The sequence below is a fragment of the Ptiloglossa arizonensis genome, chromosome 8 (assembly GCF_051014685.1).
Source record: "Ptiloglossa arizonensis isolate GNS036 chromosome 8, iyPtiAriz1_principal, whole genome shotgun sequence".
Lineage (NCBI taxonomy): Eukaryota > Metazoa > Arthropoda > Insecta > Hymenoptera > Colletidae > Ptiloglossa > Ptiloglossa arizonensis.
Window position 1 is genome coordinate 7,190,807 of NC_135055.1, and position 25,243 is coordinate 7,216,049.

Sequence of the window (25,243 nt, forward strand, 5' to 3'; positions counted from 1 at the left end):
AACAATTTTCCTCCGTCTCCCTATATTTGAAATTCCCAGTTGCACTATTTCACGACGATCTTCGAATCTACCCAATTGTTTCGTTAATCAATGTTTCGAAAAATTCGGTAAAGAAGGTGGTGCGAAGTATACTGAGAGCCTTATTGTTTTTGATCTTTCTCGCAGAACAGAACTCACTACCGTTAGAATATTAATCCAGAAGGCTCGAAATCGAAGCAGGAAACGCCGCGTCGTTAGCATGAGCGATTCGGAATCAGGCTATCCGCGGAGTATCTGAAAGGTCCTACTACGGAGAGTGGTGTGTTTCACGTGCGGTTTTCAAAGATAACGATAAGCCCGTTATCTAATGCCACTTCGTTTCCTGGATGCAAATCGCTGTATTATGCAAACGGAGTTTTGATCATCAGAAATATCTACCCGGACCTATCAGTGCTCCATGGGTTTTCATTAACCGAGAAAATATACGAATTACAATATTACGGATGTACGCGGTTCAAATACCAAACAAGCGCGTAATGTACCGGGTGTTTTGAAAACTCGACACCTTCGTCTCAATGTTACCCGGTTCGTATCGTCGTACGAGTTTATCTTTATTTTGTTTTACCAAATGGATGATTTTCGGTGACGTAAGAACACGTTCGAGAAGAAATGACACTTCTCGGGACGATAAAAATGACAAATTTTCTTCCTCGAGGTAATTTTCTCAGTTTTCAAGGTCATCGGTACTTCTCTAACGGAATTCTATTTTTTTCCCTGGAGCTTCTGCCTTTCGAACGATCCCGAGTATAGTGAATTCGTGTACAGAGTGTCCCAGACGTGTCTAAACCTTGAGATCCGCTCACCTTGAAGATAAATAAGTACGAGCAGAAACATTTTTCCAGAAAATGGAAGCGATACGGTCGAACTTCTCTTATTAACGATTCACTTTCCATTTGAACAGATTCTCAGATAAGGATCAAGAACATTGACGTGACACGATTCTCCGATCTTCTTGATTCTCCTTCGAACTATTTCCAATAGCTTCTACACCTGGTCTAAGACACCTGTATCGCCCTGTACATTTATCGATCACATCTTACCTTGTTCCCATCGTCTCTCCGCGATCGTTTCAGTACCAATCATCGTTATCGCCGCGATTCCTCGCATCGATGGTTAAATACCGTGTTAAATAGAGCCAAGCTGCTTTCAAACCAGGTAGCAAATAGCATAGGTGGGGGAAGCAGCAGGTGATATGCACAATTCTGTGCAATTACGCGACTCTTTATTAAAATGTTTCCACGCTATCGCTGCTAATTTCGTTTGGTAAAGGGAGAAAATTGAGTTTCTTCCTCTGATGGAGGCGTAAAAATAAATGAACGAATAGCAATGCAAACGGAGCAACAGGAAGTTGAAGAAGCTGATCGTCACTCGGCTTATTACCCTTGGTCGTCCTTTTTTACACTAAATCATAGTTAAGCGACTAGAAGGTTAAATAGGAGACTCGAGTGACTTTTGCTCGGGAACCGATGTAAATGGTACTTTGCACATTTTTCTAGAATAATTCTACAACTCTCTCTAGTATGAGTACACGGTCTTCTGAACTTAGGATAAGTTGATAAAACGTTGCATTGGCTGTTTGAACAATTTCTGCCGATGAACAGGTGTGAATGAGCCTCGTGTACTTTTCCACAATAGTTCTACGATTTTCCTATTCTTCTCTTATGGGTACACACTCCCCTAGACTGAAAATAAGTTGGTAAAGTTGCATCGATCGTTCGAATATTTTTCTCTGTGAATTAATGTGAATCGGCCTTTGCACATTTTTGTAGAAAAATTCCATAACATTCCTATCTCTTTTTGTACGGATATACGATCTTCTGGACTCCAGGTAAGTTCGTACAACGTTATACTGATTGTTAGAACAATTTCTGCCGATGAACAGATGTGAATGAGCCTTGTGTACTTTTCCACAATAGTTCTACGATTTTCCTATTCTTTTCTTACGGGTACACACTCCCCTAGACTGAAAACAAGTTGGTAAAGTTGCATCGATCGTTCGAACATTTTTCTCTGTGAATTAATGTGAATGGGCCTTTGCACATTTTTGTAGAAAAATTCCATAACATTCCTATCTCTTTTTGTACGGATATACGATCTTCTGGACTCCAGGTAAGTTCGTACAACGTTGCACCGATTGTTTCTCTGTGAATTAATGTGAATGGGCCTTTGCACATTTTTGTAGAAAAATTCCATAACATTCCTATCTCTTTTTGTACGAATATACGATCTTCTGGACTCCAGGTAAGTTCGTACAACGTTGTACCGATTGTTAGAGCAATATTTCGTTGCGGAGCGATGTGAACGAGCCATGTCAATTTTTTCACGAGAAAGGATTCAGTCATTCGTCGACTTCCCTATTCATTTTCTGCATATGTGATCTTCTGCATTTTGGATAAATCGGTGGAACGTTGTATCGACTATCGGAGCAACTTTTGGTCACTGAACGATGTGAATGCGCCTTGTTTCTTTTCGTAGAAAAATGTTACAATATCCTTATATCCTTTCTGCTACAGAATCCTGCTCTCCCAAACGCTGGGTCAGCGAATATATTATACCGACACTCGAGCAAGAGGGTAACAATTTCTTTATTTTCGGAGAATATTTCCGTAAACGTTCTATAAAATTTTCTTTACGTTCGATAAACGTTCGAAACAATCGTTTCGATTTTTCCACAGGGGGACTGTGCGTGCGTGTGCCCCCCCTTTTTCCACTGGTTGCGCCATCATGTTTCACTCATTACTTCCTATTCGGTTCGAGATAAAGAACGTCGATTCCAGGAAAAAAGTCGCTATCTTCCCCCAGTATCTGAACAGAAGTGGACCCGACTTGCGATCAGTTATCGAGGTAATAACCCATGTTCCCCCAACCGTAGATCAACGCCACCTCAATCACGGAACCCTTCAATTTCCTTCGTTCATCGGTGAAACCAACGTCGATAATAATTCCGTTCATTTATGCTTGGCCGCGTTCCGACGGCGACCAAAGCGCCCTTAAGCGAGCGTTTAAACGCTCCGAAGCGACGCCATATTTCAACGCATCGTCCACAGGGGATGAACGCGCCCGACTTCCTTTGAAAGAGGCCATTTTTCCCTCGGTAATTTTTCCGTTTCCGCTGATTTACGGTCACCCTGCGGACACTGATTGAGCCGTAAGCGGTTTTTCTCGCGCGCGAGTTATTTATCGCCGCGCGCATAATAAATCGCGTTTCGAGATGGAGAATCGGTGGCCTCCCATTGGACATTAATTATCCGGACTTGGACGCACGTAATTTCCGCGCGGCACCTTCTGATCGTACGTCACTACCGTTTTGATTACGTGTAAGGTAAACGTACCCGGCCACTCGACCATTAAACAGGAAACTCTCGCAAAAACTTGCACGTAATATTTTCGCTCTTCTCCGGACGTGTCAAGTTTCGTAAAAATTTCGGGCCAGATTGGGTTCAGAGTCCTTCGACGTTGTTAATTTTCCAATTCCTATGCGATTTATTCAGAAGATAATATTCCCATTGTAAAAAAGACAGACGAAAGAAATTGAATTTTTATAGCCGAAATTATCAGTTCTCCCTTAATTGTTCACTGATCCGAAAGGGGCGGTGCTTATTCGTGGGCAGCCGTGTAATTGGTATCTCTTGTTATCGAAGCTCGAGTTTTACGTACTACTCGGGCAATCGTAAATGGAAGGGCACTTTCTCTCGAGTTCGATTCGAACACCTCGTATAACGCGGCTTCCTCGATATCGCTTCGTTTACGCCCCGTTCCCACAGCCAACGACGCCGAGGATAATTACTGTATCGTAAAGATGCGCAAGGAACAAGGTTCGCCATCGTCGAACATTTCGACGGGCGACTCGCACGGGGCGTTACGATGTTGCGTTCATTTCTTTGTCGAAACTGCGTCGACGTCTGTCGCGCCATTTAATTTGAGAATTATCGTCACCAGGAATTGTAATTAGTGCCCGAGTCGTGTCGCGCCGCGAATTCGTGGAACGGAGCGATGGCGCCGGTGATATCTCTTCGCGTCGACAACTTTTTCTATCTTGATCGGCTCGATGTTATTTACCGTCTGTATCTTACGAATAGACGTCTTCCATGCTATCGATACGTTTCAATGTCTCCGCGTATGTCTGTTCCACCCTATTTAACTCTCTACGAAGAAAAAATGCATCTTGGAACTATGTTGCTTTTTGCACAATGTATAGGGTGAAATATCATTGAAGCAACTGGGTTTTGAAAGTTACGGTAGAGAGAACATTTTTTCCTTGGTTTTTAACGTACAATTCGACGGGACGACTGTGATATTTTTTATTTTTTACCTTCTGAAGGTCACTTCGAGGGTAACTTAATTTTCTCTGACCGAAGGTTATGTATTTTTACACCAATGAAGTATCGTTTGTTCGAACGGAGGTCGACCCACAAAATTCTACGCTTTTACAAAATTTTCTACAATAAATTGCTGACAAATTTTCATCTATTATTCGTCCATTGTCGGGATCCAGTTCGCACCGATGATAATACAAAAATATTATTTTAATATTCGGTACACTTGTAAAATTACAACTATTTCTTCCCAAAATGTTTACTTTTGGGGTGATGATGTTTCCAAGATTTATAATACTAAAAATTTTCGATTAAAATTACTCTTATTATCAACGAAGACACACTCTTTACTTATTGTGTAATTTCGTCGTAAGAAATATCGGTAATACAGCTCTTGGTTTATTTAACTTATCAATAAAATGACGGTTATTTCGTGAAAATTTATCACGATACGATCGACTATTTAACAAATTTATTCGAGTATAGCTTGGCATCGGTGAATAATTTCGATCGATACCGTTTGGTTCCGCCCGCCCGAATAAAAGTCACCCGAAAGAGGGGGGGAGGGGGGCCGTTTATTGACTGCGCGCCGTCCCCTTATCTCGTTCGACAAGACTCCTAACGAGGGTTAAAAAATACGAGGCCGACGGAGCGAAAGCCGCGGATTAGAAAGGCGGATTATTTATGCAGAAATTTCACGCGTTCCTGCTCCTGATTCGGTCCTAATCCTCCAAGGATGCGTATCCCGTCGTAAAGTCTCGTCCTTCACGCCCACCGTAGTCCACCTCGCCAAGTTTTTATACTATCTCTCACCAGTGAACGCTCCCTTAGATATATCCAGCGATATCTTCACCGTGTGTCCTGTAAACATTAAATTTCGATTTATCGTAAATAACTTATCTGTACAAGATCAAGGTCGACCGTAAATATCCCCTACTAAGCCGCAACGCTATAAAACTGCGCGCGTTTTTATAGATGTTGAATCGTGGGTAGGATTTGGAAAGAGTAGTAATAATAATAATTGTGAAATTTCATTTAGAAAAGTGGAGGAACCAAAATAGAGAACATTCATTGTGGAAATAGAGGTCTAAGATGCAAGAATCGAGGTTCGTGTAAAAGATGAGCAGAAGTACGGTCATTCCGTACCTACTGCGCAATCTTCACTTTACTGTTTTTATTCCAATCTAAAAAGAGACGCTTCGTATGTTACGGCCCAATAATTCGTCCCCCCTCTGCTCCCTTCCCTTTATTGGCGTCTCTTCCTCTTTTTACCCTTTCGAACTTACCTCGCTCGAGGGAAGGGCATGCAGTTGTCGGCCGTTCTTTTCACTGTTTTTTCTCTACGTCGTCTAGGAGCTAGAACGTCACGTGCCACTCGTGCCAGAGGATCTGGAAGAACCGGATGCATCCGCGGTGATGGCGCGTAAAAGATTCATTTCTTCCTCGCGTCGAATCCACGTGGAAGGATCGAGCCGACTGTCGGGGACCTTCGTGCCGCTCTTCTATTTTCAACTGAACCCTTGATTGCTAAGGTGACATTCCGTTTTCAGTGTATACGTGTTTCCTTTATGACTTTCGATACGAACGTATCCTCGCGAATGTTAATTGTCTTTGTTACCCACTAGATTCTATCGGAATATAAATATTCATGCTTGAAGTCATTTGGTACACGTCCCTGAATTCGTCTCTGTGTCGTCTACGGGCACAAATACGCGAACAAAGGATATCCATAATTCTCAAATTTGGGAAAAATGCGGGAAAAATGATCTGTCGTAAATATATTTTCATATCGGTGAAAGAACCGTAGACTTTTAGTGTTTAGAAAGATGCCCCACTCTGTGAAAGTAGAATTGAAAAAATTTTCATCACCGTATCCTCGTACTTCGAAAACGAACATTATTTCTCAACGGGAGCATATTACGAATCCTCGAAACACTCGATCTCTCAAACCTGGGACAAAAATTATCCACCGGTAAACCCCCCAATGTCGTAAAACTTTTTCAGAGCCAGCCCAAGCACCACCGTAGCGACCATCATCGTTCCAACAATTTTTTCCTCCCCGCGAAATCACGATCGGAACGGCCAATATTCTCGAAAGCAAATTTTATTACCAGATGGGGCTGCGCGTCGCTGTAAAATCTCTCGCGAAAACAGAAAAAACACCGCCCGTGCGTAATGGGTTCGAGAATCGACGGCGGCCATTGCTCGGAAATGATCACGAGCATTAATTACAATATTTACTGGACGAGGTGTTCGGCGTGGTATCATTTGTTTATTAATAACCGCGATAAATAAGTATCGCGAAACGATTATAATATCGTGGGACCGCTAGAAGCGCCGGCGGGGCGGGTGGAGCGGAAGAGGTTAGGTTCGCTCGAGAAATGGGGGCCAGAAAGTGATTCGAGAGGTGGGCCCCGATTTATTGGCTCGCGTGTTGGAAACTGGTGGTGCTTGTTAAACCGCTTTTACAACCGCACGAACCGCGGCCAGATACCTTTATCATTGACTATAAATTTCGGCAGCGCCGGATAGAAAGGGTCCGCGTTCGTAATTGGCAATAATTCACGTGGTCGCGCGAGAAACGAGCCTGTCGATTTTCGGTTGCGTCGCCCGCGTTCGCGGTTACGTGCGCGCGCAACCCGACCTGCTCGTACACGTTGTTGAAATGCCACGCCGCTTGCCGGACAAATTGAGACGTTTGTACGACGCCAGCGCCTACAGAAGGCGCCGTGTAGATATGCAGATAGATAGATTTATTGACTTGGGGACGGTAACCCTTAAGGACATGAAATAATATCGGTGCGCAACGGTAACCAGTAACCAGTGATTCCCAACGTGGGCGATCGCCCGGTACTCGATCGTATTCCACCAATCGGAAAACGCGTCTACCGGTATTGTACGGACCAAGCATCGAAAGAGTTATGGAACTATTTCTATAGGTTCTATTGAAACCGTTGGAAGGGAATTTATGCGATAAAAAATAAAAGTTACGATTTCGCTAAAATTTATATCCAAGTAACTAATAACAGGGGACTTCCAGCGTGGCGATTACGATACTTGATCGTATTCCACCGATCGTGTTCCACCGGACGGTTGCGTCAGAGTATAGAGCAAAGATCGAAACGGTTATCGATTTCAAATGAAATTTACGGAATAAAAATAAAAGTTATACTTCGACTAACATTTGTAACCAAGAGAAGTAACATTTCTTGAGAAACTATTGGTACCTTGTTGTTTCCTGTAACGCGATAATACGATATTATATTTTCAAATAAAACTATGACCTACGTGTATTATAATATGGAGTATTGTACCTCTCAAGGTGAAAGTTTTTTTTTTCCATAGGAGTATCGTTAGAACAGATAGTTTTTTTAAAGAAAAAGTACAAGTTCGCACAGATTGACTAAAAAATGGAGGTTTTTTGCAGTGTAGACTAGTCTTTTCCCCCTCCATTCGTGCACGTATACAAGAGAAATAAATATTAAACCTTTCGAGCGCTTGATTTACTATCCTTTATCTCGACAGTTTTGGAACATGAAGGTTTTTAAGATACAGAAATATCGTCCAGTGTCGCGACTCGAGCGCATGCGCGCGCGCAACAGGATTGAAAATCGAGTTCTACGAGATAATAACGCGTGTTGGCCACGGGAACGAAAACGATGGAGCTGTGCCAAGGAACACGCTTTAATGTCCATATTGTATGCGCGGAACGAAGAGACCAATCGACGGCGCAGTATATTTAGAATTTTTCAACGTCTACCTCTGCCTTCGAGCTCAGTTTTCCTTTACCTGTTTCTTTGTTGTAGAGTCGAAATGTTCGGTTTGTTTTTGTTACGGGAAATGTTAGTTGCGCGATTTACGTCTCTGTTGATACTACACGGCGATGTAAATGCATTAACTGCTGTTGTTTTTTTATTCGAATCTCGGATTAGGGTATCCGATGGATTTATTTGTTTTAGAAACGTACAATACGATTCAAGGTGATTTACGAAGACTCCCGCTCGATTTTAATACCCCTAAGACCGATCTAACCAAAATTTTTCACATAACTCGGGACCATATATGATAACGAATTAAAAGCCTAGCGTCACCTGTTCCTTTCAATTCTAACCTTATTCATTGTCAGATGTATTTAGTGTACCAAGTTTGCATTAATTTTCATCGTTCTCTACATTGCTAAAAATGTTTAACAAAAATACCACTTAGCAGTGTGCTTTAATTAATTTTGCAAAGTGTACTTCCAATTATTGACAAATGAAATACCTTTTGGTATTTAGTGTACCAAGTTTGCATTAATTTTCATCGTTCTCTACATTGCAAAAAATGTTCAACAAAAATACCACTTAGCAGTGTACTTTAATTAATTTTGCAAAGTGTACTTCCAATTATTGACAAATGAAATAGTTTGCATTAATTCTCATCGTTCTCTACATTGCAAAAAATGTTTAACAAAAATACCACTTAGCAGTGTACTTAAATTAATTTTGTAAAGTGTACTTCCAATTATTGAAAAATAAAATACCTTTGACACAACTACTTTTAGGACAGACTTAGCCGGACATTTTTTTTTCAATTACCAGGATTCACCGCTATCTTGAGTTTTACTGTAAAGAATATAAAATTATTTAAATTGAAGTTTACCTTTGTTTGTTCGTTATAAATTCTTGCGGATAATGAATACTTCAGCTCGCAACATGACAATGTCGCGAGAGTCGCGTATCGCGATGTAGGATACGGTACGTGAAACCGGTGTGTGCAGAAAAATGCGAGATTTCTAACTCGCGGTATTATCGAGATACTTAATGAATTTATTGCCAGAGGTTATCTACGGCCAGCGTGTAACAGTCAATTTGCTTCTTCTCGGAGAACAGACTGGCTCCAAGGAATTTTCGTTCGAGTTCCGGGAAACGCTACGGAGGCCTTTCCTATGGGAAGGCAAATATTGGACCTCCGAGATTTATCGTTCTCGTGACGAGGACCTACCGCAACGCGCTACATGTTCCGCCGAACCTGTCACGTTGCAGTCTATATACAGGGCGATCCAATAACTCTGTCCCCCTCGAAGAACTCTGCTATTTTAAATAACAGATATATTCAATTGTCGCAAACACGAGGATAACAATGTAGTCACTCTCGACTAAAGTAATTATTATAACGTTTGGACTCTTGAGGTTAGAATCATCTCTAGAAAATAAAAAAGAGAGTAATCTAAATAAAACAAAGTAATGCACGGTATAAGTTTAGAAGAAAAATCGAAGCAAGAAATATAATGTTGAACCAATCGTATATAATATGAATGTTCCGTAGAAAAGTAGAAAAAAGAAAGATGTAGATAATATTATCTTACCAATAGATTGTACAGCCAACCGCAAATAGTGACCTAAATAAAACAAAGTAATGAACAGTACAAGTTTAAAAGAAAAATAGAAGCAAGAAAAAATAATGTTGAACTAATAGTTTACAATATAAATGTTCGATAGAAAAACAAGAACAAAAAAAAAGGAAAGATGTAGATAATATTATCTAAGCAACAGATTATACAGCCCGTCACAAATATTCTTCTTAAATTACCAAACTTTGTAGAAGAGCTTCAAAACCATTAAATAATTCCTAAGTTTAAAACATTGGGAAAATTTTTCTTAAAAATTAATTCGGCTCAATGAATCACTTATTAAATTTAAGTATAAATTCGCAACAAACAAGACCGAAGAATACAAATTCAATATTTCGTATTGTAATTATCTGAAACTCGCTGTCCACTTTCCACGAGTGTCGACAGGATAGATTGATGCACGGAAAATTCGAGAAAAAAATATAACCTCCACCGTGACAATGGTATCGCTGACACATTGCCGTGACCAGGATTCGAACCTGGGTTACTACGGCCACAACGTAGGGTCCTAACCACTAGACGATCACGGCTGCTGGAGAATTCGAGAGTGATCTGCTGGACCGTCGATGATCGATCGTAAAAGTGGCCGACTTGATCGATCAACCGAGAAAGTCCCTCGACGTATACTATATCACTGTGTGAGAAAATGCACGCCTGTGTGCGTAACTTGCCGACTATCGCTGTGTTTTAATCGCTTATTGAAAATGGGTCCCACGAAATTGCACTCGAGAATGTTAATCGCTGTTCGATAAAGAAAGCAATGCTCATCTGTACAAATATTTGCTTCCTCGCACATTTCTCCCGCACTACTACCGATACACGTGATCCTGTTATCTGTCTCGACCTTTAAAATGCTCTCCCTTTGCAAATATTGTGAAGGTAAACATTAACACTCACGTCAAACTCAATTAGTTTCCACAATTTTTCCACGACAATTGGGCAAATCATAACGAATCGATCGAATGTATACGTTGGAAAATAAGAATTTTTCGAAATCAAAATTTTAAAGAATCGAATTTCGTACGAATATAAATTCTGATACAGCAACTGATCCCAACCGACGAATAATTCTTTCCACTTAAAAGGTTATTAGCAATATCTGTTAACGTTAAAATAACCGATGACTAGTAGTGCCAACCGTAAAGAGATTGCGAGCGTAAAGTAGCATTCACATTTGTATCATGGTCAACACAAAGGACCTTGTGTAAACAAAACCATATCACTGAGAGAAGCATCTCATTGGTTCGTCTTTAGCCAAATGTGCAAATCAAAATTTCCATTAAAATAATATTATAAATATTAAAACCTTAAAAAGAAAGTCTTTTATTATATACAAATAAGAACTTGTAATTTTATTGTATATTTATTTATTACCTTTTTTAATTGGGTCATATTACAGTTTCAAAGTTTCGTTTAGAGAAAGTCTTTTTTTATGACGTAATACAACGGTAGTTGAGTATCAATTTTTCTTATTTTACTTTCTCGAAACAATTTCTTCGTTTCTTTTTTCAATCATCGAAAGGTAAATTTTTACGTATCGATAAATTTTGTCTCGTTCGAAGGAACCAATCATCGCCCACAATATTACCAACACTCTTTACTCTGTCGATTGGTAAAAGTTGGTAACCCTTCCGCTGGTCGCGTCGACGGGATCAACGTGTCTTCCTGTCGAAAACTCGATCCGGAAATCCGATCACGTTTCTGCGTACGGGCTCGTGTAGGTGTCACGTGGATGGAAAAGATAAAAAGAGCTGTAACGGAAAATCTGATCCGAAGGAAACACCCCGGAAACGCGTGTGTAACGGGCGAATCCGATGAGCTGACACGCGGTCACGAAGATTCATCTATCACTGGAACAGATTGTCATTTTTGAAACTCGCACAGCCCGAAAATACCTGAAACGATATTTTTAGTATCCTTTGATCCTTAGTCTCGATATAACGCAGTGTCTAGTATTTCAAACTACCAACGTGTATCGATGTAATACAATAATTTCAAACCACTTCAGCGTGTAACCTCAAAATAGTAAGTACTTTAATACCACAATATATGCCGTGATTTGAAAGTCCTACTCTATCAGAATATTTCTACATCCGGAGAAAAAAATATTATCCGATAAAGGTCTAGGTACCGGTTGATTCACAGCTACAACCACTTTAGGTTATGGCACGAACAACGCTAAGCAATTTCGAAGTGGATAAACGAATGGAATCGGATTGGACGCTAAGAAACCGTGTCGGTAATCTTATTCGACTGTCTTTCACGCGACATAAACAATCAATAACACGTAACGTAATCAATGCATACGATTCGGTTAGAAATCAGCCGGAAGTGTTCAAACGCATGCGACTGTGATACAATGTGTTACGTGTGCTTGACTTCGATCTGCTTGCAAAATCGTGCAGCAATTTATCGTGACTGTATCACCGAAACGGTAAGGTTCACAGAACCGATACTACCACTTTTGTTTCATATAATTTCGAGACATGGAACTTTCCAAACGTTTCGACGATTCAACAGAAATTATAACATATGTTTCACACACGACGTTCGCAACGGTGATGCTTCGGTCGCCCTCGCACGGCGGTGAGAATTACCTGTGTAAAATGTTTACGACACTTCGACGCATAACCTCCAAACACGAGCGACAGACCTTCGACGATATATGTAGTTAATTTCGTGCAATCGTGATGCACGCCAGGGTCAGTTTTAACGCGGCGTAACTCGCGGCCGTGGTGTTTTCCACCTTTTCTTTTCGTCGTCCGCAAAATGCGCCGCGTAGAAAAACTCGCTTATCGTGTTCCTCGTGCGAGCTCGGCCGTGCGCACTCTCGTGTCGTTACGTCGTTAACGAGCAGCCAGGATGCACTTTCGCGGTTAAATACGAGCCGATTATGTGCGCGGCAGGATATTCATCGGTTGGACGGAAAAAGGAGAAGAGGTACGGCACAAGGGACCCTGTCACTTCCGTCTGTCCGTCGTTGTAAAATTAAGACTAACGCCGCTTGTTTATTGCTCATCGCCGATCGCTGCGCACCAATCGCTAATTCGCTCCGCTCTCGCTAACGATTACCACGTTCTGGCGCTAGTTTTTTTTCACACTGTCGTGTCGTTCTCCTTTTAATTCTAGGGAAGCGAGTCGTGCATCTCCGCGTAGCAAAACCCGTCGAGTAGTTTGATTTACTTTCGCTCGAATAACCCGAGGGTTACTTCGTTATTAGTTGCATTCTCGCGGGGTTGCCGTCCAGTCATTTAATAGATTATACAGAGCCGTCTGGACGATTTCATCCCTCTTTTTCAATACACACTACTTTTAACACAGCCTATACCCGTGATAGCATCAGGCGCGGATGTTGGCTGCAGCGAGTGGAGCGAATTAAGATCGTAAAAAATTCGAATACATCGTGTTGTATGAGATAATTACACGAATAAATAATAATTAATTAGAATCGTGAAATAATTACTATTATTAGAATTAATAAAGTCAATTATTACGGCCATGTAGTTATTAGCATTATTATGCATATTTAATTAATATTAGCGACTAAGTCCAGAGTAACGATGAAGACATTGTACTAATCATACAATGTAGATAAATACTTTAAAACCAGTTTACTTTGGTTTACCGATCCCAATTATTTCTATAAATGTTCGTCTTGTATATCTCGGAATTATTTCAACATTTACTTATGTACAATCGTTACTTTTCTATACAAATTTATATCCGGTTCGTATCGATATAGTGTGTTATTTTCGCGTATTTGGAATTGTAGTTTTCACTATAGTTCTGCACGAGTTATTTATTTGGAAATAGAAATCGAGTTTCTCCGAATGATTGAACAAGAATATACATAAATCGCTGAATTTTTTATCGATCTGTAACATACGACCAAAGAGACGATACCGGGGAATATTATTTCCCTAAAGACATAAAATATTTCGATATAAAAAATTACTCAATTAAACGTAGAAAGTTTATCGGCGTAGCAATTGATTGCCAGATTTCTCTATTAATTCTTAGACACGAAGGGAGTATAATAAATGTTTAAAGGCAAAAGCGAGTCCTTCGAGTGTCATAAAATATTTTCCCCGCCATTTTCACCCGTACTTGTAAACGAAGCAGATTTTATCCTCCTCCTCCTCGAAAGAAGTCATAAACTAAGATGTAACGCTAGTTTGAAATTAATGTCAAAGTAAGCCGTGCGAAATTATACGCCTACGTGCACGTACAATAAATTTCTATTAACGAAATATCGTAAAGGTGGAACAAGTATAACCCAAGGCTCGATAAAATTTCTCGTAGATTTTCGTTCAATTTTTTTTATGTTAGGTTACGAACAGCGTACCGTATCTTTATCGTAAATGTATGTTTAATACATACAACTGTGACGTGACAAAGACGTATCGTTGCTCTGTTCTTAGTGTTGTTATTAACATTCCCTACACTGGTGATTTGGACGACCACAGGAGAGACAACGTCTGGGTCCAAACGGACCCGTCCCGTAAAGATCCCATTATTTCATCGTAATTTTCTCACTTTTCAAATAAAGGTGTACCGACGGTATAATTGTAAGAAAAGTCCCTCCGGGTCCGAAATGACCCAAACGTGAGACAACAAGGGTTAAAGCCCATCTCGAATAAACCAGCTGGTTCGTATATTCGATTTGTACGCTGAAAAAAAAATTATGTATCGCACACACTTTATCTAAACAGGTACACGGCGCAATGAAAGTGGAAACTTGTTCAACCATGCATCATGTCGCCCAAGTCTTAATTATGACAGCGTTGCGGGATAATGATATCAAAAAGTACTGCACTATTAATGTTTAAGACATTGAAATATTGATCTATCGAGACATCCTGGTTAAAAAATATCAGATACCGCACGATACCGATGCTAATGCATTCGGGCATCGAAGCCCGAGATATTAATAACACCGATGTTGGAACAAGTTGGCTCAAGACACTGATACAGCAAATGCATTGATCCCGAGATACTAACATGATGCAGCACCCTAGCACGAAGCCATCGAGGCACTGACAAATTAATCCAGTGAAACTAAATATCATGAAATATTTACACGTTGGAACATTGTAGTTCGATACGGGGCTCGGGATGTTGATACATGGGGTCCTAAACCGTTCCTGGAATGTTCATTCTCGTATTAACTCGTACGATATTATTTATGGTTATTTTAGACACGAAAATACTAGCGTACCTGAAATTCAAAGACGTTAAAGCATCGCGGGACCATTAAGCTACCGACTACCACATTAGAGCGCGACCCGAACATAAAGATACCAGCGAATCACTGAAACTGTTCAAGCTGTGGGCATGAAGATATTAAAATATGGAGGCACTGGAGCTCGAGAAATTGAGATACGAAGCCCATGAAAGCCTGCAATTGGTCCAATTATCTCCATCGACAATAAGTACTCCCGACGTAAAAGGCGATATGGTTACACGGCCATTAGCACAATTACCCACGGGGCGTGCTATCGAAGAGTTCAAGAAAAAGAGATTAACGGTGAACCGTACCTGGTTCTAATCGTCTAATAAATACCGCGCTAATTCGAACTAGAAAACGACCATAGGCACGACACCGAGTATCCCCACTCCGGCACAGTCCACCGGGGCATTACCGTAAACGCGTGGATAAATCAACGACGAGGGAGAAACGATTATGGCGTCGTGTTGGCTAATTAAATTTTCTACGAGCCCTAAGAGTCAGCTACGGTATCGCCTTCACCTTTATCAATTAAAGCGGATACCGCGAAGCTTTAATTACACTGGAACGCGTACTTGCTACGTTTGCTGAAATATCGCCGCAACGAAAATCCATAAATACGTTTAACGATGGGCGCGCGCAGCGACCACGATTGCCGATCGATCACGTTACGTATCGAGATCCAGATGGAGATACGGTTGATTAAATTAATTCCCTACCTTGATAAACTGCGCGAAACGTTCGTGGAATTCTCCACCGATCGCGATTCATTTGCGCGCGGCGAAGGACTCCGCGCACGTGGATAGGAACAGTGTTGTGAAAAATGGACGATAAGGAGAAACGGAGAGGTTGCTGGGAACGTTTGGACGTGACTGGCCGCTCGGTGATTCCCCGGCCGTGTGCTCTTGACCCTGGTGCATTCCTCGGGGCTTTCTCGACCAATCGCGTGACGATAATCCATCGTTTTTTTTTTAGATTTGAAATCGTCACGGTAGGGACAATTGTATTTTTCCTCCTCTTGTTCTACAATGAAGATACAAGTTTTACAGGTTTAGAATACTTTTTCATCGAACCCTTTCAATGTACACTATTCGAGTTAATAGAGAGACGTATAAAATATTCGAACAACAGAACAATCAAATTTCAACCGATAGGGAGACTTGTACGGTGTACGGATAGTAGAATGACCGCGTTCTTTATATTAATCATTTACACTCGAAAGACGACTCTCGGTCGCCAGAGAATTTAACGCGGCAACAACTCGTGTCGCTTTAAGGTTAATACCGGGTAATTTATACCGCGATAGCACCTTAATGCTAGGAAATCGGGTCTGTTCTGGGTGGAGAATTTTAGTTCGCTTTCATGGGTATATATCCTTGGGAATTACGGCCGAGTTGAAGAAACGTAAACAGTTTTACGAGCAGCACATTTTATCAATAACCGAAACATTACCGTACTTGGTATTTTATTACTCCTTTGAAGCGAGCAAAGAACGAAGAACAAAAAAAAAAGGATTTCCCTTTGGCTCATTGAGAACAGGTTAGTTTTACGCAAAGATTAAAGGGATACTCACGAGTTGCCCATTCAACATCAGGTATAAATAATACCGAAGAATGTACTCAGCTGCTTGATTAAACGGATTAAGGACCGGTATACATTTCGGTGCTGGAAATAGAACGCGGTTCCAGCTTGGAATTTTTTCTATTAGACGGTAGAGGGCTATCCCGTATTCACCCCGTGTTACAACGTACAAATGAGACTCGCCCCCCGTTCTTCTCAACCCTTTTTTTTTTTTCGTGGCTCGAACGCCTTCTGAAAATATCCGCGCGCCAGAATACGAAACCAGAAGTAACCAGTCGCGAGGGTCTGGCATCCGGCACGAGCAACAAAATATAATAACATCACGTGCATCTACTTACACCCACGGACAATGACGCGCATGCGCGGCCGCGTGTGTCACTGAACGCGCCATTTTCTTCTACGGTGGAACTCTCAACGTAACGGACTTTACAACGAAGCAGTGTTCTCTGAACTTTCCTGTTCTTGGACTTTGTCCATCAAGACCCCCATCACAGCTGCCCGATTGAGTACAGTTGAATAAACTAGCGTATTTATAAAAAAAATTCTTTGTTTTTATTTGTGTCGTATTGGAATTTGCTATCCACGAAGTGTAACGTCTTCGTTAAAAGATTCCTGCGAACTAGGGAATTTGAAGATCAACCGAAGAATACTTAAAGGTAGTGAAAGATTTCAAAGAGTATCAAAAGGTTTCAGAGTGTATCGGAAGGTTATGCCATGTGACAGAAGATTCCAAAGTGTATCTAAGAAATTCCAAAAGGTACCAAATGATTATTAGCGATATCAGAAAATTCCAAAGTGTACCAAGAGATTCCACAGCATACCAATTAATTGATACAGACATCGAAAGATTTTAAATTGTAACAAGGGATTCTACAGCATAGCAAATAATTGCTGCAGGCATCAAAAGATTCTAAACTCTACCAAGAGACTTTAAGAAGTACTAAACGATTCCCATTGATATCACAAAACTCCAAAAGGTGACAAAAGTTTCCAACTGGAACCAAAGTCTACCAAAATGCTATCCGAACGTCCAAAGAAATTCCCCAATCTTCGATCCAATTAATGCTACGAAAAATGCAAGATCCCAAAATGTACCAAGAAATTTCAAGGCATACCAAATAATTGCTACGAACGTTAAAAGATTCTAAACTCTACCAAGAAACTTTAAGAAGTACTAAACGATTCCCATTGATATCACAAAACTCCAAAAGGTGACAAAAGCTTCCAACTGGAACCAAAGTCTACCAAAATGCTATCCGAACGTCCAAAGAAATTCCCCAATCTTCGATCCAATTAATGCTACGGAAAATGCAAGATCCCAAAATGTACCAAGAAATTTCAAGGCATACCAAATAATTGCTACGAACGTTAAAAGATTCTAAACTCTACCAAGAGACTTTAAGAAGTACTAAACGATTCCCATTGACATCACAAAACTCCAAAAGGTGACAAAAGCTTCCAACTGGAACCAAAGTCTACCAAAATGCTATCCTAACATCCAAAGAAATTCCCCAATCTTCGATCCAATTAATGCTACGGAAAATGCAAGATTCCAAAATGTACCAAGAAATTTCAAGGCATACCAAATAATTGCTACGAACGTTAAAAGATTCTAAACTCTACTAAGAGACTTTAAGAAGTACTAAACGATTCCCATTGACATCACAAAACTCCAAAAGGTGACAAAAGCTTCCAACTGGAACCAAAGTCTACCAAAATGCTATCCGAACGTCCAAAGAAATTCCCCAATCTTCGATCCAATTAATGCTACGGAAAATGCAAGATTCCAAAATGTACCAAGAAATTTCAAGGCATACCAAATAATTTTAAAAGATTCTAAACTCTACCAAGAGATTCTAGGTAGTACTAAATGTTTCCTATTGGTATGACAAAATTCCAAAAGGTGCGAAAAGCTTCCAAAGAGTACCAAAGTGCGTTCTGAGTATTTAAAAAGAATTGTTCAATCTTCGATTCAATTGATGCCAAAAAAAAAAAAAAATACAAGTGCACACGTGGAACGAAATAAGTGGCACGAGGATTAAAAAGGACTTGTCGCAAAATCGTGGCAACGATCGCCACCAGCCGGCTGTGAACCGCAGCACCGTCGACGAGGAACGATTTAGGCGGGTTAAACGCGATCAGATATGCATCCGGCTCTCGGCTCGTTAAGTATGTACGCGCGCGTCGATTCGAATCGTAAAGAGGTGCGATTCAGTCGGGGCGGCCCCTCCGCCGCGACGCGACGTCTCCTGACACGGTGTTTACACCGCGGCACGAGTAAAACAGTGACCACGTGTAGCCCGCTGACACACAAACATAAGCACGAAACGTAAACGATAATCGGCCCGGCCGGAAAAAGCTCACGCCTGCACGCGTGATACCGTACAGGAGCACGTGGCGCGGCGATGAACCATTATCGTGCTTAACAGTCTCCTTCGCCCGCCATTCTATTTTCCCAGTCCTTCTGAGCGAACTACCAGTGCGCATATTATTCTTAACGCGGCTGCCTTCTTTCTTCGCTTCGTGCCGTGTAAGGCCTGTTTCCAACCGACGAGTGTTTCAAAACGGCCAGAGGAGTTTCAGAAGTCTGTTCCCCCTTGACCATCTTTGGTGTAGCTTTGATCTCTCACAGGTTACTGCTCGTGAAATCGTGCGAACGATTTCACCTAAATAACTTTCCACCGCACACTAGTTCTAATGCAACAATGAACTACGATGACCCGGTTTAACCAAAATTTAATATAGATTTATCGAAGATGGTAATACATACAACGTAGACTTCGGTTAGTCTTAACGAAGACACAGCATAGACTTAACTAAAATTCAATATAGACAGAACGTGGATCTATTTCTGAACTAACGGACCTAGATGGATCTAGCACATGCCTAACTTGGAGATTTTATGAACATTGGATAAACCTAACTTGGACACAATATAGACACGATACGGACCTAACCAAAACTCGGTATAAGGGAAAGGTGGATGTATTCCAGAAATAAGAGACCTAATCCAGATCTTGAAGATATCCTTGTACGAGGTACTCGCGATACCACGACGGAATTCGATTCTTGAAAGAATCTGTCCCTAATTTCAGTCATCTGACATTGTTACATCCGTCATCGATCTCTGTTATTTGAAACGTTTGGCCAACGACTCTTAGTTCGCGGTTTCCGGAGCAGTAGTCGGCCAATTACACGTTTACAGTGTAACATTCTCCGTATTCGTACGGGTTATGCGTCGGTCGTTCGATAAATAATTAATCGCTTAAAATATTCGTGACGGCGGACGGGCATTATGATCATTATGAATTATCGTTCGATCGCGCGGATACCTTCTATTACGCGACGCAATCGTACAGAGCGTGGAACACGATAATGATATACGAGGCGTCGTAAATCGTCTCCGTTGCCGAAGGCTAACCATCTATTTCTAAGCGTTTATTAGTCCTCTCCTCTTTCGCGATTCAACGCCTCGCACCTCGGGGCGATCGCGACACACACGCCGCTTTTAACGATCCCTCGTGGTCGCTACAGAGTAGAACGGGGACAAGGGGGACGGTTGGGGAGGTGAAGATGGAAAAAGAAGCACGAAAATCCAGCAAGAAATCTGCGCCCCGAGAAAAGTGAAACAGCCACGATCGAAGTCGACGTTACCAAGTGATTTAACAGCGGAGTGTCGGGAAATAAATAATCATGCGGGGTACAGACTCTTAAACTCGAGTAGACTCGAGCAGACCCGAACGAAAGAGAGCGAAGAAACCGGTAGATACAGATCTCTTGGATGTTCCAGCGAAGATGTCCGCGAATTGCATCGGTGGTGATTTATTTGATTCGCGATAGTTGATTTATGGGGCTATTCCGCGGGCGATGCGATACCAACAAACGACCGAAAGAGAAACTACAGTGTTACTTCGCTAACTGTCGCGCATTCTGCCTCGTTAGCGCGCGATAGTTGTTCCAGGGACTTAATTGTATTTAACTTGTTCCAGTTGCCACTCGCTCGCGTCTTGGGAGCCTAGGGGAGACTAGGCTTGTTTACATTCGATATCAATAGTATTTAAAATGGCAACCAGGAAACTGTGTCGTAAGAAGGATGCACGGTTTCTCGCATTCGAATGCTGAAAGACGAGTTTGAGGAACGAGGGACGTATCAACATCAAGACCACACACGAACACCGAGAAAGATAATCGAATGATTTATGAAAGTACGAGTCTTCCCGATGGTAAAGAATCGCCGGTAGTTTCTTTGTAGCTAAAAAAGGAGGATCAACACATGTCCCGAGGGAAGAAAAAAAAGGGCCACGCAACGTAAAGACCAGCGAGGATAAACTTTCTCGGAGAAAGAAGCAAGGTTTCTTGTATCGGAACACTAGGAAAGAAATCGACATCAAAAGGACGGGGACTTCTCCCAGGGTAGTTGGGAGAATAAAAAGCCTAAGAACATTGCTCGAATACTACAGAAATGGATCGACAGATCGAAAGACGAGACTACGTTACGTCTGCGTGTGACAATCGAAATTTTCAGACTTCATTCTCGAGACTTCTTAATAGAAAATAAGAAAGAGGTCAAGGAACATGGACCTTTGCGCTTTGTCTTCGGAAGTGAAGAAGATACCAAGATCCAAACATATCCGTGACGAAGCAAGAAAGGAGGAAGCTCGAGTAACTCGAACCAACGTTTGCGGATCATCTCGGATACAAGAAGCAAGCTTTGTCTTCAGAAGTGAAGAAGATACCAAGATCCAAACATATCCGTGACGAAGCTAGAAAGGATGAAGCTCGAGTAACTCGAACCAACGTTTACGGACCATCTTGAATACAAGAAGCGAGAAGCTTCGTCTTCGAAACTGAAGATGATACGCGCAAAACAAAAAGCGGAAAAAGAGCAAAGGCCAAGGAACTCGAACTGCTTTGACTTCAAAAGTGTGGAAGACACTATGATCCGAACGTAACCGTGACGACGCTGAAAAGAAAAATGATCAAGGAACGTAAACCGACGGGCGCAAATTTTCTCTAAACCGTACGGTATGCCGTGAAAAGGGGTTGAGGGCTAATCATAGATCGTGACCGAAGACGAGCTCGAGCCAGTACGTGATTTTAACGAGTGCCTCTTCTCCGCGCACGGGACGTTCAAGTAGAGAGGGTGCGGTCGGAGGGGGGAGGAGAGGAGCGAAGAAAGATCGAGGCTTCTGCAAATTTATTCGATTGCCGGCCACGACTAACTTCCACGATACCCGCATGCGGCCTCCTAACCCCCTATGGCGTTTATTTATCTCGAGTGTAGAGGCCCATCGTCCAATTTGCGCCCGCGCGAACGCACCACTCGTCCAGCACACGCGAACATGAAACCATTTCGCTCGTTACCGTTCCTACTATATCATACCAGATATACTAATCTTTCGTCGGCGACTCTGGGAGACGGTTCTTGGTACTCTTGGCCCTGGAGATCCCCTTTTCGGCAACTTCTTTTTGGGGTGACGTTGAAATAATGCGGAGCGAGACGCTGATTCCGGCTAATCGGGATTAGGTGTCCCAACCGTTGGCACGAGAGCTCGACGACAGGCTAGAAATATTCGCGGAACCAAGAACAGGTCCATGTGAACCCCGAAGTTTATAGATTTGCATGTTCCGAAGGTATCGATTGCAATGTTCAAGAGGTGGACATTGTACGAGGTCGATGTACGTCTGAGATTTAGACCTTGGACGGGTACGGTTATAGCAGAGATATCCTCGAGAGTTTTCTACTTGGAGAACTCGATGATATATGAGATCAAAAGAGGTAAAGTCTGAACGCAAAAACTCGACAATTACGGGTTTCTGATGGAAATCTCTAAGATTCTAACAGTCCGTAAGAGGAAAAGTTTAAACGTAAGAACTCTAGAATTATGGAACTTTGATGGAAGCAATATCAAACTTGTTCGAAGCAATATCAACGGTCACCGAACCTAATGCAGTTAACCCTAAGAAACATCAACTGTTATAGACTCAGGTGAGGACGAAGCGAACTAGATTCTTCTGTCGATGAAGAAGTGTCTCCTTCCAGGTAAACTGTAATGGATCCATCTCCTTAAATTTCATAGACGTAACGCGCTGCAGAAAATTTGAAACGATAAAACCCATCCTGGCGAAACTATGGCCCTTCACCAATCCCCTGAACAAAATCGTTTACCCCTGCTTCGCGAGTCCACGAGAGACTTCCAATATAAGTGACAATCAGACGACCAATTGTTTCTTCTTTTCAGGAAACACTTGTGGACGGTATCTATGGGGTCAAGGGTCGTCAACCTCCAGAAACAGCGTGCGCGTCGCTGGACGATAGAGTGATAGTCATTATGTTAAATGGCAATCAGGATAATGCTGTCATCAGCGTTCGTACTAGGCAATAACTATAATGCAGCCATTGCGGGCACTCCCGCGTAATCTGGCCACCGGTTGCACGAGTTTTCATTGGTCACTACCGGGTACCCTCGTCGGCAGCTCGACGTGAAAACTTTGGACCTGCCCTAAATATCCTCGTTGGCTATTATTCGCAGTTTAAAAAGCAGTACATGTAACGACGTACGATTTTATACGACGCCATACCTGTTCGGTCACGGTGAATCGATATAAAGACAAGCAAACAGGTTTAACTGAAGGGATCACGTACTCATGGGACCTAAAAAGTGGAACACTTTAGAGGGCAGACCGTGAGGTAACCGTTGCGTTGGTGGGCGTCCAAGTGGTAAACGATTCGGTCGTCTGACACTAGTTGTGCGATGTGCGATGACACAACTGCTCCACACCAGCTTTGCCACGAATTAATGCAATAGACTCGAGTTGGGAATGGTGGGTTATGTCGCGATGAGAAAGAGGACTGGACCACTCCGCGTCTGGTTTGGTGGGGATGATCCATAACGGTCGTTGCTGTCTAAGAAGTTCGAAGTGTACTTACTGGAGGTTTTGACGTAATCGTCTAAAAAGTTTGAAGCGCACTGGCCTGCACTAAGTACCTTTTACCATTTCTTGACAGTATCTTGGTCTTCCGAACTAACCTTGCAGCTTATAGGTTGTCAAGATTTCTGACGGACCTGCGATCTATATATAATTTTGTTCACCAGTATTTATTGCCCAGGTTTACAGAGCCTATAGAGTCCAAGATATGTTCTATAGCCTAGCTGTTAAGTTTTCCTAGGTTTTTAAGTCCTACGGAGCTCAAACCATGTTTCATAGCCTGGCGAATAAATGTCATCCGATACTGTCCGAAAGAACTATGGAAGCGTAACAAGGACAGACGTCCAGCTGAAGTTCAAGGATCTGTACTCCCCCGCAAGTCAGCTGGACGTAACTAAGACGAAATAAATTTATTCGGTCGCTTCGCGTCTGCAACTCTCAGGTTGCAGTTATCGCTGTCGATGCATCTAAGACCACTTGGCTATAGAAACTCATGGCGCATAACTGTACCCTATTTCGCGGTAGCGGGCAGGCAAGAAAAATACTGTTAACCGTTTCTCATTCGACGATCGGTTCGTGTGTGCGCGGCATAGAAAATCATCCAAGTGACAGCGGGCAATGATTGTCCGACGCAGCTGCATTCGACCCTGGTCACCGATCTTAATTAGAAACCGTGAAGATGTATAGCTCCCACAAGTTAAATAAGCTACCTCGGTTCGACGTCCCCGTCATACTTCCCATAGTCCTGGTTCTTTTAAACGATATCAGATGACGCTAACCAGGCTACAAGCCTAAGGGATAGTTCGATCGTTCGGTTCCATTCCCACCACTTAGCTCTCTGCGCTCAGGCCACCGCCTCGAGCTTCTTATTAAACTCGTTGAGCTATACTTTCAATAATTCTTCGCATAGGATGTCTCTTGGAACACACCAGCTATCTTAGAGAATGTTAATACCACGTCGTTCTCTAGGTGATTCCGAGTGGACGATGTTGTATCAACATGTGCCCCATTCGTCACGATTGCCCCGCGATACGCGCGTTTCTAATCGTCAGGCGCAGACATCGCGTGTAGGTGTCCTTATCGTTTAATAATCTCGAATGTTACGTAATGGAAGTCGAAGACAGGTTACGTTCACATCGTCCGCCGAGTTATCACTGATAAATCCTGAACGAACGGGAAACTGAGACGGAAGATGGCTTCTTTCTCGTCTACCGATATCTTGAACCGTATTAAGTTACTTCTTTCGATTATTATTGAAAGGATCAGAGGTTATCGCGTAACCGTTTGAACGAGGCATCTTCTCGTCGCGGACGATTAATTTTTTTGGAAAATTCCAAAGGTACCGTTGGAAATTCAATTTCTAGAGCTCCATCTTGTGACACGGTTTCGTTTCAATATCCCGCGCCCCGAACAGTTCATTGTCTTCGTGCAGCTCGATAGATCATTCTTCGCGGAGAATTAGTCCCCGATCGGCAGCTGTGTGTCGCGAATGTTACGAGACGTGCATAAATCGGCGCGCGCACGTGCATAAATCGTGCTCGTAAAAATGTACGAGGGGTACTTCCGGCAACGAGAACGATTGCATCCGGAAGCAGCTGCGCGTATTACGTACGAGAGTAACGTGTTACGAGCGGTCCTTTCACGGCGATCGACGCTGTTGTGGACGCAGCCTTAATCCGCGCGGTTAACGGTACACTCTCTGTCCGATTAATCTTCATAAATATCGGTTTGATGGACGGTAATAGAATTAGTTAATTG

General features: G+C 42.2%; 1 protein-coding gene and 1 non-coding gene across 11 annotated transcripts in view; both read right to left on the reverse strand.

Annotated features, from left to right (window-relative positions):
• The window catches only part of LOC143150747 (uncharacterized), a 170,007-nt gene that overhangs the window by 43,103 nt on the left and 101,661 nt on the right, over positions 1 to 25,243 (reverse strand). Inside the window, exons 4-5 of one of the 10 annotated variants that reach the window (XR_012993159.1) lie at positions 5,642 to 5,882; positions 4,580 to 5,216 (exon numbers count right to left, since the gene is read on the reverse strand). The exons of 5 other annotated variants lie outside the window; for them this stretch is intronic. The gene's annotated coding sequence lies outside the window, so the exon portion shown is untranslated. Of the gene's footprint in view, positions 1 to 4,579; positions 5,217 to 5,641; positions 5,883 to 11,136; positions 11,598 to 12,344; positions 13,024 to 13,843; positions 14,418 to 25,243 lie in introns of those variants that run through there. 4 more of the 10 variants (XR_012993172.1, XR_012993158.1, XR_012993165.1 and 1 more) reach the window with 4 other exon arrangements.
• Trnah-gug (transfer RNA histidin (anticodon GUG)) lies at positions 10,206 to 10,277 on the reverse strand. Its single transcript has one exon. It is a non-coding gene; the product is annotated as a tRNA-His (tRNA).